The sequence below is a fragment of the Ambystoma mexicanum genome, chromosome 2q (assembly GCF_040938575.1).
Source record: "Ambystoma mexicanum isolate Mex_15411 chromosome 2q, UKY_AmexF1_1, whole genome shotgun sequence".
Lineage (NCBI taxonomy): Eukaryota > Metazoa > Chordata > Amphibia > Caudata > Ambystomatidae > Ambystoma > Ambystoma mexicanum.
In genome coordinates, this window is record NC_090924.1 from 456073559 (window position 1) to 456086112 (window position 12554).

Consider the following 12554-nt stretch of genomic DNA (forward strand, 5'->3'; position numbering starts at 1 on the left):
CGAGCCCCAGCAAGAACATTTGTAGCCAAGGTATGGATCTCCAGGATCTTGGTCACAAGCTGGTCAGCTGAAGGTATGGTACTGGGCTGAACTGGACACAATAGCAATAGCTTGGGATGCAAACCAAAAGTACATTGATACGGACTCATTCCAGTAGCTGAATGTACTGTGTTGTTATAAGCCACCTCGGGTAAGATCTAGATGAGTTGACCAATTTGTTTGGGTGCCGTTGGTGTAACAGCACAGGTACTGCTCCAAAGTCTGGTTTGTACGCTCAGTTTGGCCGCTAGTCTGTGGGTGATATCCAGAACAGAGGGCCCGCCGAACATCAAGGTGGCGGCAGAGTTGACTCCAAAAGGATGAAATGTATTGAGATCCACGATCGTTAAGTATCTTCTCTGGAAGCCCATGCAAACGGTAGATCTCGTGAAAGAATGCCTGTGCCATCTGAACTGCAGAAGGAATCTTAGAAAAAGGGACAAAATGTGCCATCTTGGTAAAACAGTCAATGACAACCATGATATAGGTGTTGCCTTCAGACAGAGGGAGATCTACGATGAAGTCTGTAGCAATGGTATGCCAAGGATAGGGTGGCATTTCTGTGGGTTGCAATAATCCCAAAGGTCTTCTTTCTGGTATCTTCACTTGGGCACAAACAGGACAGCTCTCCACATAACGCCTGGTCTGGCTAGCCCACCCCGGCCACCAGAATTGTCTCGCTATTAGCTCTTCGGTAGATCGAATGCCTCAATGTCCTCCGATCTTGGAATCATGGAATCCCTGTAAGATGGCAGACCGTAGTGCGGTAGTGGGAATGTACAATCTGTTATTGTTTTATTTTAAAATGTTTTTATTGGCATTTGGCATTCGCTGTTATATTTCCAACCAGTACAATCGTGGTTTATGTCTATGCATGAATTACAAATCTCTTATGTCTTACAAGGCATGGGTGTTATTAAACAACAAACAAAACAAACAAAGAGAGAACGAGAAAGAAAGAAAACAGAACAAGTAACAGTGGTAACAGTGACTGTCCTTTGAGCTCTGTGTGGTTATAGTCCTCATTTCCGTAGATGAACCCCAGTCTCCACTCCATTGGGCTCTGGCCGGTGCCCATGGCACATAGGGGGGGAAGTGGGTGTAGAATGGATGCTACTGTGCGTGGGTTAGGCTGTTTTGCCGGTTGTGGAGGGTTGATTCAGGGAGGTTTATAGCTCGTCGAGAAGATCATGTCTCTCAGAAGGGTCTTCCAGGCCTCCAGTGTGGTGCTCAGGTCTTCGCCGCCCCGATTGTTCCCTTCCTCCCATGCTCTGGTTTCTGCTGCCGTCCATCTTTCCATCTCCCTGATCCAAGGTTCGTACCTGGGGCCTGCTGAGGATTTCCAGGCCATTGCGACCGTTCTCTTTCTAAGCACACATGCTATGTCCATCAGCTTCACCAAGTGTTCGATTTTGCCCAGTCTCGGGTAGGTGCCTAGGAGGCACTTTTTCGGAGTCCATTCATATACCTCAAGGCCAGCTTTCCTGCAGGTCTGTTCGGCTGCGAACCATAGTTTCTGAGACTTAGGGCAAGTCCAAAACATGTGGATCATGTCAGCATGGTCAGAGGAGCACCATGGGCATGCCGGGTTGACTCTGTCATTGAAGGTAGATACTCTATGTGGGGACATGTAGGTCCTATAGAGGACATTGAGTTGTATTAGCCTGAATCTTGCGTTCCTAGATATCTCCTTCGGGTATGCTAGGGCTCTCGACCATTCTCCCTCCGTAATTTCGGTCCCTAAATCGGATTCCCATCTCTCTTTCAAACGTGTGCTTCTTGGGTTAGGCCTATCGTTTATTTGGGCGTATAGCCTTGATGTTGGTTTCCAACCATCGCTTACTCCGTACATCTCCTGGATCAGGGCGTGTGTTTCAGGCTCCTCGGGCCATACATCCCATTTCTCCTTGGCGATAAATTTCACCTTTTGGTACCATAAGTAGTGGCTCAGGGTGATCCCCTCGTTCTCTTGCAGTGATTCGAAGTCCCTGAATTGCCCTTCCTCAAACATATCTCCCCACGTGTAGATGCCGAAGTTTTCCCATCTCCTCATTGTTGGTAGGTCGCCGGGGACTTTACACATGTCTGCTAGGATGGGGGTTTCGGGTGAGTATGAGTGTTGCAGCCCCAGCATAGAGTTAACCTTTTTCCACACCTGTCGACCCACCTGTACTATCATGGGCGGGTCGGGAGGCCCCATTTTGTTTTTCCATATCAGTTCTTTAGGGTGTAGGGGTGAGGTTAGTTGGCAGAGGAGGTTTGTCTCAGCTGAGGGCTCGTCGCTCAGCCATTTGGCGACATGTGTTAGTTGGGCCGCTAGGTAGTATCTTCTGAAGTCCGGTAGTTGGATACTGCCTGCGGAGTAGGGAAGTGTGAGGATGTTCAGTGCAAGCCTGTGCCTGGATCGACCCCAAAGAAAATCTTTGATCAGGGATTCCAGTTTCCTGAAGAAGGATGGGGGAATGTAAAATGTTATATTGGTGAAGTAATAGAGGAATCTGGGCAATATTATCATCTTGGATATTGCGGCTCTGCCCATCACCGAAAGCGGAAGTTTCGACCAAAATTTGGTGGATCTCCGTACCCCCGATAATGCGGCTTCAGTGTTGCTTTCGTGAGTGGAGATTGGTGTGTGCTTGATGGTGATGCCCAGGTAGCGGAAGGACTCTGTTTGCCACTGGATTCCAATCTCGGGGAGTTCTTCTGTGCTCCTTCCCCTGAGGCCAGCCAGAGGGAAGGCGGATGATTTCTGCCGGCTGAACTTTATGCCTGAGTATTTCGAAAAGTTATCTAAGATATCTAGAGCTATCGGGGCATTCATCTGTGGGTCACGAAGATATAAAAGAACATCGTCGGCGTACAGGGAGATGATGTTGTCTGCACCGGCGATGCTTATGCCCGCGTCGAATAGCTGTTTCCTGAAATAAATTGCTACTGGTTCCAGACCTAGGATATATAGCATTGGTGAGAGCGGGCAACCCTGTCTGGTCCCCCTTTGGATAGCCCAGGCCCCTGACACCATGCCCCCTGTTTTGACTCTTGCCATCGGGTTATTATAGAGTACTTTGACCCATCGGATAAAGTGTTCGCCCATTTCAAACTCTCTCAAGGTTTCGATTAGCCACTCCCAGAAGATCGAGTCAAAAGCCTTAATGGCATCAAGCGAGAGTACCGCTAGGTCTTCTTTGCTTTCCTCTGTTTGTGCCATTATGTGCTGGAGCCTTCTTAGGTTGGCTGTAGTGTTGCGTCCAGGGACAAAGCCGCATTGGTCTACGTGAACCAGGGAACCTATCACCTTTGAGAGCCTCTTGGCCAGTATGGTCGTAAGTATTTTGCTATCGTAGTTTAGAAGTGCGAGTGGGCGATATGAGTCACATTTTTCGGGCGGTTTGCCAGGTTTGAGCATTGGCACTATGAGGGTTTCTCTCATGGTGCCTGGTAGTGTGCCCGTCTCAAATGCCTCCGCATAGACTTCATGCAGTATGGGGGACAGGATCTCTTCGTATGCCTTGTAAAACTCGGGGGTAAGGCCGTCGGTTCCAGGGGTCTTGCATGTGGAGAGGGATCTAATCGCTTCAGTAATGTCTTCGATAGTAATGTCCTCTCCTAGCATTTTTCTTTGCTCCTGGTTCAGTTTTGGTAGGCCGACTTCTTCCAGGGTGTCTCTTATGTCTGCTTCGGGAATTTGGTCACTGTGGGCATACAGTTCTGCATAGAAGTCGGTGAAGACCTCATTTATTGCTTGCTGTGTTCTGTGGACTGTGCCATTATCGTCCCTGATCGCTGTAAGGGCCCGCTTCGGATGTTCCTTCCGGCACAGCCAAGCTAGTATCTTGCCTGGTTTATCTGCCTCTTTGTGAGCTCTCATGGTGCGAGTGGAGAAGTCAAATTTCGAGAGCCTTTCCCATGCGGTTCTGCATTCCTCCCTGATCTCCCTCAGCTTGCTCTCTGTCTCAATTGTGGGAGGGGAATTGTTTTCAAGGTGCCTGATCTTTTCCTCCTTGGCTTCTAATTCCTTTCTTAGTTGCTTCCTGATTCCACCCGCCTCAGCTATTACCTCTCCTCTTGTCACCACCTTCAATGCTTCCCAGAGAGTACTCCATTTTTCGACTGATCCCTTATTGATTTCCACATACTCTTCTAGTTTCTCGGCCAGGTGCTCCCTGAATGCGGGGTCAGTTAGTGTCTCCACTGGCATACGCCACGTTGGGATAGGAGGTAGGGGGGGTGCAGGCGGAGTTGTATTATTAGAGGGGAGTGATCCGAAATTGATCTGTCCAGGTACTCCGCAGACTCGACCCGAGGGGTCAGCTCGTCATTTATAAAGAGGTAGTCTATCCTGGTGTGCAGGTTGTGAGGGGCAGAGTAGAATGAATAGGATCTATCCATGGGGTGAAGGTCCCGCCAGGTGTCAATCAAGTGCAAGTCCTCGATTGTTCAGTGGAGGGCCCGAGCAGGGAGGTAATTGTGCGATTGTGGGGTGGTGGATCTGTCCATTTCCGCATTCATGACGCAATTGAAATCGCCTCCCCACAGCAGAGTGTGGTCCCTGTGAAGCATGACTTTGGCGCACAGCCCCTTGAGGTAGGAAGGTATGCCATGTTGGGGGAAGTATGAGTTCATTATGCATATTCGATTGCCCTCCAGCATGCCCCATACCAGCAGGTATCTGCCTTCCTTATCCGACTCTACCCCCAGCTGTTGGAATGGTGTGTCCGGGCTCACCCATGTGTATACTCCTCTTGCATACTTCGAGTAGGATGAACCATTACCTTGTCCCCCCCAGTAATTTGTTAGCTTATCTGCAGAGTCGGCAGTGAGGTGCGTTTCTTGTAAGAGGGCAACTGATACCTTCTTCCTCTTCAGGGTACAATCTGTTATTGTAATAGAGCATACCATCCTTTTCACTGATCAGAGGCAGTTTCAACAAAGTCAATTGTTCAAGGGTGGCCAAAGTGTCTCGGGCAACAGAACGCAGAAAAAGTGAGACATGCAACAAAAAATGCTTCGATGCGAGAAGGGACTGGTCCAGATGGTTTTGTTCAATGTCGTCTTCAAGAGAGCGAGAAAGTGCATCCGCTTTCAAATTCTGGGTACTGGAAATATAGGTAATGGTGAAGTCGTAGTGGGAAAAGAAGAAGGCCCACCTAGCCTGGCGGGAAGTTCGACACTGTATAGAACGAAGATACTGCAGGTTGCAGTGATCAGTACGGACTTCTACTGGATATCTTCCGCCCAACAAATGGTGTCGCCATTCTTCGAATGCTGTTTTTATGGCCAGGAGCTCCTTCTCGACGACTGCATAGTTGCGTTCACTGGGATTCAGTTTGCGGGAGTAGTATGCCACAGGGAATTCCATCCCTGAATCTTGGTCCCTTTGTAATAAAACTGATCCCACGGCGGAGTTGGACGCATCAGCTTCCACAATGAATGGTTTCTGTTCATCTGGGTGATGCAAAATAGGAGAAGTGCTGAAAGCTTCCTTAAGACTCCTGAATGCTGCCGTAGCCTCGGACTCCCATACGAATGGTATCTTGCTGCTTGTTAAGTGTGTCAAGGGGGCCGTCAACTGGGAAAAGCGAGGAATGAATCGTCGATAAAAATTGACGAATCCCAGGAAGCGTTGCAGGGATTTCACATTGTGAGGCAGCCTCCACTCGAGAACAGCTTGTACTTTAGCTGGATCCATCTGAATGCCAGAAGAACTGATTACGTAACCAAGAAACTCAATGCTGTCCTGGTGAAAAAGGCTTTTCTCGCCCTTGGCAAAAAGATGGTTGGAGGACAGTCTGCTGAGAACTTCTTTCACATGGGAGACATGGTCCTTCGGCAAGAAGAAAACACCAAAATGTCATCTAGGTAAACCCAGACGGCAATTCCAATCGAGTCCGAAAATATCCCATCCATGAAACGCTGGAAGACGGCTGGGGCATTACACAGGCCAAATGGCATCACCCGATATTCGTAATGACCAGATGGAGTCTTAAAAGCTGTCTTCCATTCGTCCCCAGGTTTAATCCGTACCAAATGGTAGGCCCCACGAAGATCCAACTTGGAGAAGATACGAGCCGTACGCAGAGATTCTATGATGTCTCGGATCAAGGGTAGTGGGTACCTGTCCTTCCATGTGATGTCGTTCAGCTGTCTATAGTCCACACAGGGACGCAAGGAACCCTCCTTCTTCTTAACAAAAAACAGTGGGAATCCTGCCGGGGACTTGGAGGGAGTGATGTATCCCTTACGCAGGCATTCCTCCAGGTATTCTTGAAGTGTCACTCTTTCATTGAGAGACAAGGAATAAACTTTTCCGTGCGGAATTACCACGTCAGGTAGCAACTCGATGGAACAATCACAGGACCTATGGGGAGGCAGTGGTATGTTCCCGGGTTCCGAGAACACATCTTGAAATGCAGCATATTCCGACCGAACCGATTCCAGAAAGCAAACCCTAGATGTTATGTCTCTTTCAACACTCATTGTAGCTGTTAGGGGCCTTTGAACAGCCCTGGCAATATAGCAGTTTTGAACACAATGAGTGGAATTGAAAGTCAGGGTTCGGGTCCCCCAATCAAACTTGGGATTATGCTGCAATAACCAAGGTAACCCAAGAACAATGGGATATGCAGGTGACCTGATCACATCCAATGATACGATTTCCTGATGTCCATAGATTTGGAGCTGCAAGGCCCCAGAGTGTTGTCGAATTGGTCCAGAAGCCAACGGAGTTCCATCGATGACTTCCACCAAAGTGGCACATTCCTTGGTAAGAAGAGGTATGCTGTTCCTGACAGCAAAATCAAGATCCAATAATTACCAGAAGCTCCACAATCCAAGAGACCGAATGTTTCCACTGACTTATTCTGCCAGGATACTCCAAGCTTCAATACCATCAGGACCACTGGCTGCATGGGTTGCAGGATTGCTTCAGAACCAGGAAGGACAGTTGTAGGTGAAAGGCCCGTCGTCACCTTCCCTATATACGACAGGCCCTTCAGTTTTCCGACTTCTCCAAGGGTCGCAGGTTACAGGTTCCTAAATATTGACCTGAAGCTCCACAATATAGACACAACCGTAGTTCCCTCCGGCGTTTCTTCTCAGCTTCCGTCAAGGGTCCTCTTACTGCACCTAACTGCATAGGTTCTGGACCGGTCTCAGAGGTGCCAGATACCCCCACTGGCATTTGCAGAGGTCTTGAGAAGGTTCTTTCGTACCGCCGTCTTTCACCCTTAAGTTCCGCCAATCGATGGTCAATCCGTAGCACCTGGTCTTGGAGGGCTTGTAAGGTGCCTGGTTCTGGTATATGGAGTAACTCGTCTTTATATTCTTCCCTCAGTCCTCGCCGAAACAGAATTTTCTGGGTTATTTCCGGCCATAGGGAATCAGTGGCTAGCAGACGGAAACAACTGATATAGGTAATGATGTCGCTTGATCCTTGTCTTATATCCACCAACTGGTTCTGTGCTGTGGAAGCCAGGTTGGGAGACTGAAAAACCTCCAAGAAGGCCTTCTCAAATGCACCGAAATCACTAAAAATAGGACTGTTAGCTGCAACCAAAGGTGCTACCCATGCTTGGGCATTTCCGGTAAGTTTCCCAGAATGTAACCTATCTTAGCCTTGTCTTGACTGAATTGTGAGGATCGGTACATGAAATGGATCTTCCAATGGTTGCAGAATTCAGCCACACGTCTGGGATCACCATCGAACTTCAGTGGTACCGTATGGGACATGGCAACCTCTGCCTGGGGACTAGTACCGGCTCCATGAACAACCATCTGTCATAAGGTTTTGTTCTCTTGACGTAGATCTCCAGTCTCATGGCCTTAACCTCTTCTCGAAGTTCCTGGGCGTCGTCCATCTCGGAATCGGAACTAGTAGTAAGGCGTCTCAATCTGTTAAGGTGTACGTCCCTGGGACGTTGCGTACCTGAGCTTCCAGGAGATGCACGTTGAGGTGATGCCAGTCTGTCGGTCGATTGGTAGTATGAAGAAAGATGACGCCAGATGTCAGCCCCACTCCCGCCCTAATGGCACAGGGCTGTAGGGGAACCAACTGCTGACGCCACAATTTAGGCGCTTCCCTGGATCTTAATGTGGTGCCAGAACAGTGCAAGCACTGACAGGGAAGGCCGATCCAGCGTGGTACTGGGCTGGTAGATGTCAGGTTCGGATGTAGTAGCGAGGTGTTGAAGGATGCTGGAATCACACTTGAGCAAATGCCTAAGCCGGAGGCGAAAGGCAGACAGGATCAGGCAGAGGAAGGACAACTGAGAGGGGAAACCCCCAAGGCAAGGGACCGCAGACACCAAGGGCTGACAGGGAACAGGGACTCAAAGCAAGGAGGAAGGGACTCGGAGCTGGACAGGAGGGTAGGAAGAAGGGAACCAGGGAGAGGCTGGACCCCAGGGCAAGAGCAGACCGGACAGCGATCCAACCCCCAAACCAGGCAGGAAGGGGGCAAGGAACAGGAACCCTACCCAGCAGGGCAGGAGAGCACACAGGAATAACTGAGAGGGTCAAGAAATCACAAGAGCGATGCAGAGGGTCAGGAACTAAGCCGCGTTGAGACGCGACTAGTTCCTGACCCGACCGCACTATAAGGAAGTCCCCGTGAGAACGACGCCTGGAACGCAACGCCTCCTCGCGCGGGCCTCCGGCGCGAAAGCGAGGCTTGCAACGCAAGCTTAGCACCGCCGCCCAACTGCGCATGCGCAGGACCCGGGACATGGCAGAATGAACCTGCGCGAGGCAGTGCTCCAGGCACCCGCGGACCCCACCAGCAATAATGGGGGTAGAGCCTCCAGGGTCAGGCATGACCAGGGGAACCCCTCGGGGGCTGGCTACAGGTAGGAGGTGTCCTAACACATCCAAGGGAGATTCTAGCTCTTCTCCCCAACCATCCCCAGGGAACAGTGGGGGTAAACTATTGTGGAACAAGGCTTCTCTTCTGGCTCTTGCACTGGAACCATGATCTTCCTTACTGGAAGGGAAGGATCACCCGTAGGTGCCAGCCAACTTCCTGGAGTGGAATTGCATACCTGAAGAAGACATCTAGTCCTGGAAACCCTGGATTGGGCCTTTCAGCAACAAAGAAGTCGAGAAGGAGATTGGTGGCTGTTTCATGGACTTCAAGACATCTGTGAGCCAGCTTCAATGCACTAGACACACTGGTTAGGACAGGACTTGCAGTGCTGCTTTTGGCAAGCTATGTATTTTTGAACTGTTTGCTGCACTTTGAGCCATCTAGATGACGGCTCGACCAATTGCTGTGTATCACATTAATCAACCCGATCGCCTGCCCAGCTCCATGGAGGCAACTAATTCACAATTCAACTCGACCTACTGGAAGCCATCAACTTGCCCATCTCAAATGCAGTCTTGACCCAGCAGTAGCATCACTTTACTGCCCACTTGATCATTGTCCCAGACAATTGGAAGCCATCGACTCGGCTGTTTCAAATGCTGACACAACCCAACAGGAGGCTGCATTTTTTAACCAATTTTTTTTGTTTAACTTTAGTTTTTATTAGCATTTATAGAAATAACAAACACATTCAAGAACCAAAGAAAGCCCCCCCACCCCACCTGACCCCCCACCCCATCCCCCTACCCTCCCCCTTACCCTGTGTCCAAAAACCTATATTTGCCTTGGGAGAATGTCAATGTTCAGTCCTTCGTCTGTACCGTGGAGATGATGCGACTTGTGGCTTTTCATCTAATGGTCAGATGCTGCTTTTCCCTAGGTCGTGGGCTCCCTGGCGTGTTGTCTCACCTTTCGGGGTCCGTCTTGGCTCGTTCAGCCCGGAAGCCTGACGTCAATATCAATGAACGTTCCAGCCCCAAGACTGCTGTACACCATACCAGTTTGTGAGGAACGTGCTGCTTTCTTTGTTCACCATCGCAGTTAGTTTGTCCATCAAGAACATATTTTTCACTTTTAGCAGCCAGTCCTCTTTGGAGGGGGGCTCAGGGCTTTTCCACTTCGGGGCAAGGGCCACTCTGCCCGCCCTCAGCATGGTTTCCCACATCCTTGGGTATCGATATAGCTGTTTCCTCCGGGGGGAGACCCAACAACATTGTTAAGGGATTCAGTGGCAAACGTTCTTCTGTTACCACTGCCATCCAATCCCGCACTGAGCCCCAGTAGTCCTGAACTTTCGGGCAGAGCCACCACATGTGTCCTCTGGTGCCAGGCTGACCACAACCTCTCGGACACCTAGGCGAGATTCCCGTGAACATCCTCGACAACTTCGCGGGATCCCTGTGCCACCTCTGTAGCACCTTAAAGTTATGCTCCATGTCCGAGGTGAACAAATTTCCATGAAATGCTATCTTGAAGATTCTGGCCCAGGCGTCCTCGGAGATCTCTTCTCCTGCTAGGTTGTTCCAAATCATACGAAAGTTTCTTCTGCCTTGAAGGTCATAGGTGTTTAAGATCTTATACATGTTGGACACCGCCCCTTTCCTTGAGGTCGCCAGATCGAGGAGTTTTTCGAAGGGGTAAGCTGTCTCCTTAGGTTGGGGCCCCATGACGTGTTGCAGAGGATGCCCTTCAGGTGGAGGTATTCGAAGATGGACAGTGAATCTCTTCCGAGAGCGTCCCCGAGGTCCTCGTATGTTAGGAATTCCCCTTCTCTGAACAACTGCCCCGCCCATTCCAATCCCTTGTCCGACCATTCCTGAGAGTGCCGGAACCCCCTGCTTCCCAGTCTAAGGGGGTGGCCCCAGAGAAAGGTCATCAGAGACGGCCAGGTGGTGAGGTGAGCGGTCCGGGGGCACTCTCTCCAGATGTCCCAGAGGACTCCCAGGGTCGGGTGGGACCTTAAGTGTTGAGGGATCGACCCGCGAGGGGCCCACAAGAGGTCTCGTACCTTCAGGGGATGGGCGTCCATGTCTTCCAGGTATGTCCAATACGTCCCCATTCCCTCTTTCATATGCTCCAGAAGGACGCGCAGTTGAGCGGCACAGAAATAGAGGTAAAAATCCGGGAGCCCAAATCCCCCTCCTCCCTAGGCAGAGACAAGGGGGTCCTACTTATTCTCGAGGTTTTCCCCTGCCACACAAAGTCTCGGACCCCCTTTTGTACCTCTCTAAAAGTCTGAGCGGAGATGTTGGTTGGGAGAGCCGTGAAAAGATAGACAAGCCGTGGTAATATATTCATTTTTACTGTAGTCATTCGGCCATACCACAATAGGGTCATCTTGTCCCATCTCCTCAAGTCTGATTTGATCTCTGCCATCATGGGGTCATAATTTGCGGTGCTCAATTTCGATATGTCTCTGGTGAGAAGTACACCCAGGTACTGTACAGCGGCCTTCTCCACTTTGATCCCGTGAAACCAGTCTAGAGGGTCGAGCCCCGGGTCTATTGTCCTCATAGGGAGCAGGACAGATTTAGCGGCATTTATCTTCAAGCCTGAGAAGCGACCAAACGCGGCCACCAACGCCAGGAAGGGGGGAAGTGATGCACTGGGGTCCACCAGATATGCCAGAATGTCATCTGCAAACAGGGACAGTTTGAACTCAACGTCCCCCCTTCTGATCCCCTTGATGTCCGGGTGAGCTCTAATTGCTATTGCCAATGCCTCCATCATGAGGACGTATATCAGGGGGGAGAGAGGGCAGCCCTGCCTTGTCCCTCAGGAGAGGGGAAATGGTTCGGACAGGCTCGCATTCACCTGTACCCTTGCCGTGGGTGCCCTATAGAGGGCGGTCACCCAGCTCACAATGTGGGGCCCGAAACCCATCCTCTGGAGGAGGAGTCCCATGTATCGCCATTCGACCCTGTCAAAGACCTTCTCCGAGTCCAGGGAGAGGACACATGTGTTTAGCCCCGACCTCTGGGCAAAGTGGAGGAGGTCTATTGTCTTGCGAATATTATCCGACCCTTGCCTTCCTGTAATAAAGCCCACTTGGTCACCATGGTAATCCCAATTACCAAAGCTAATGCTTTGGCATAATTCCCTCCATCCGCCTCCCCACCACCTTGGCCAGAATCTTGACGTCAATATTTAACAGAGATATGGGGCGGTATGCGGAGCATTCTGCGGGGTCCCTCCCCTCCTTGGGCAGAACTGCTATTATGGCCCCCATCATAGACTCTGGGAGGATGCCGTCCACCAGGACAGCATTGAAGACTCTCGCCAAAAACGGGGCCAGGGTGGAGCAGAATCTTTTATAGAAATAGACAGTGAAGCCATCATCCCCAGGGGAGGTTCCCACCTTCATCCCGCCTATCACCCTATCAATCTCATCTTCTGTCACCGGGCCCTCGAACCCCTCTGCCAACTCCCGCGAGAGGGGTGGGATTTGTATGGAGTTTAGGAAGTCCTCTATCTGGGAATCGTCCCACTCGTACTCCGAGGAGTAGAGGGTTCTGTAGTATTGGCGAAAGGCCTCTCCTATATGGGAGGAGTCACGGCCGAGATGTCCCTGGGTGTCCCTCACCTCCTTCACCCTTCTACTTCTCTGGACTTCCCTTAGCTTCCAGGTTAGGATTTTATCGGCTTTGTCCCCTTT

At 50.5% G+C, this 12554-nt stretch overlaps 1 protein-coding gene across 1 annotated transcript in view; it reads left to right on the forward strand.

The window, feature by feature from the left end:
- LOC138568762 (synaptonemal complex central element protein 1-like) overlaps positions 1-12554 on the forward strand; it is a 1666397-nt gene that overhangs the window by 1444835 nt on the left and 209008 nt on the right. The gene's annotated exons all lie outside the window — the stretch shown is intronic.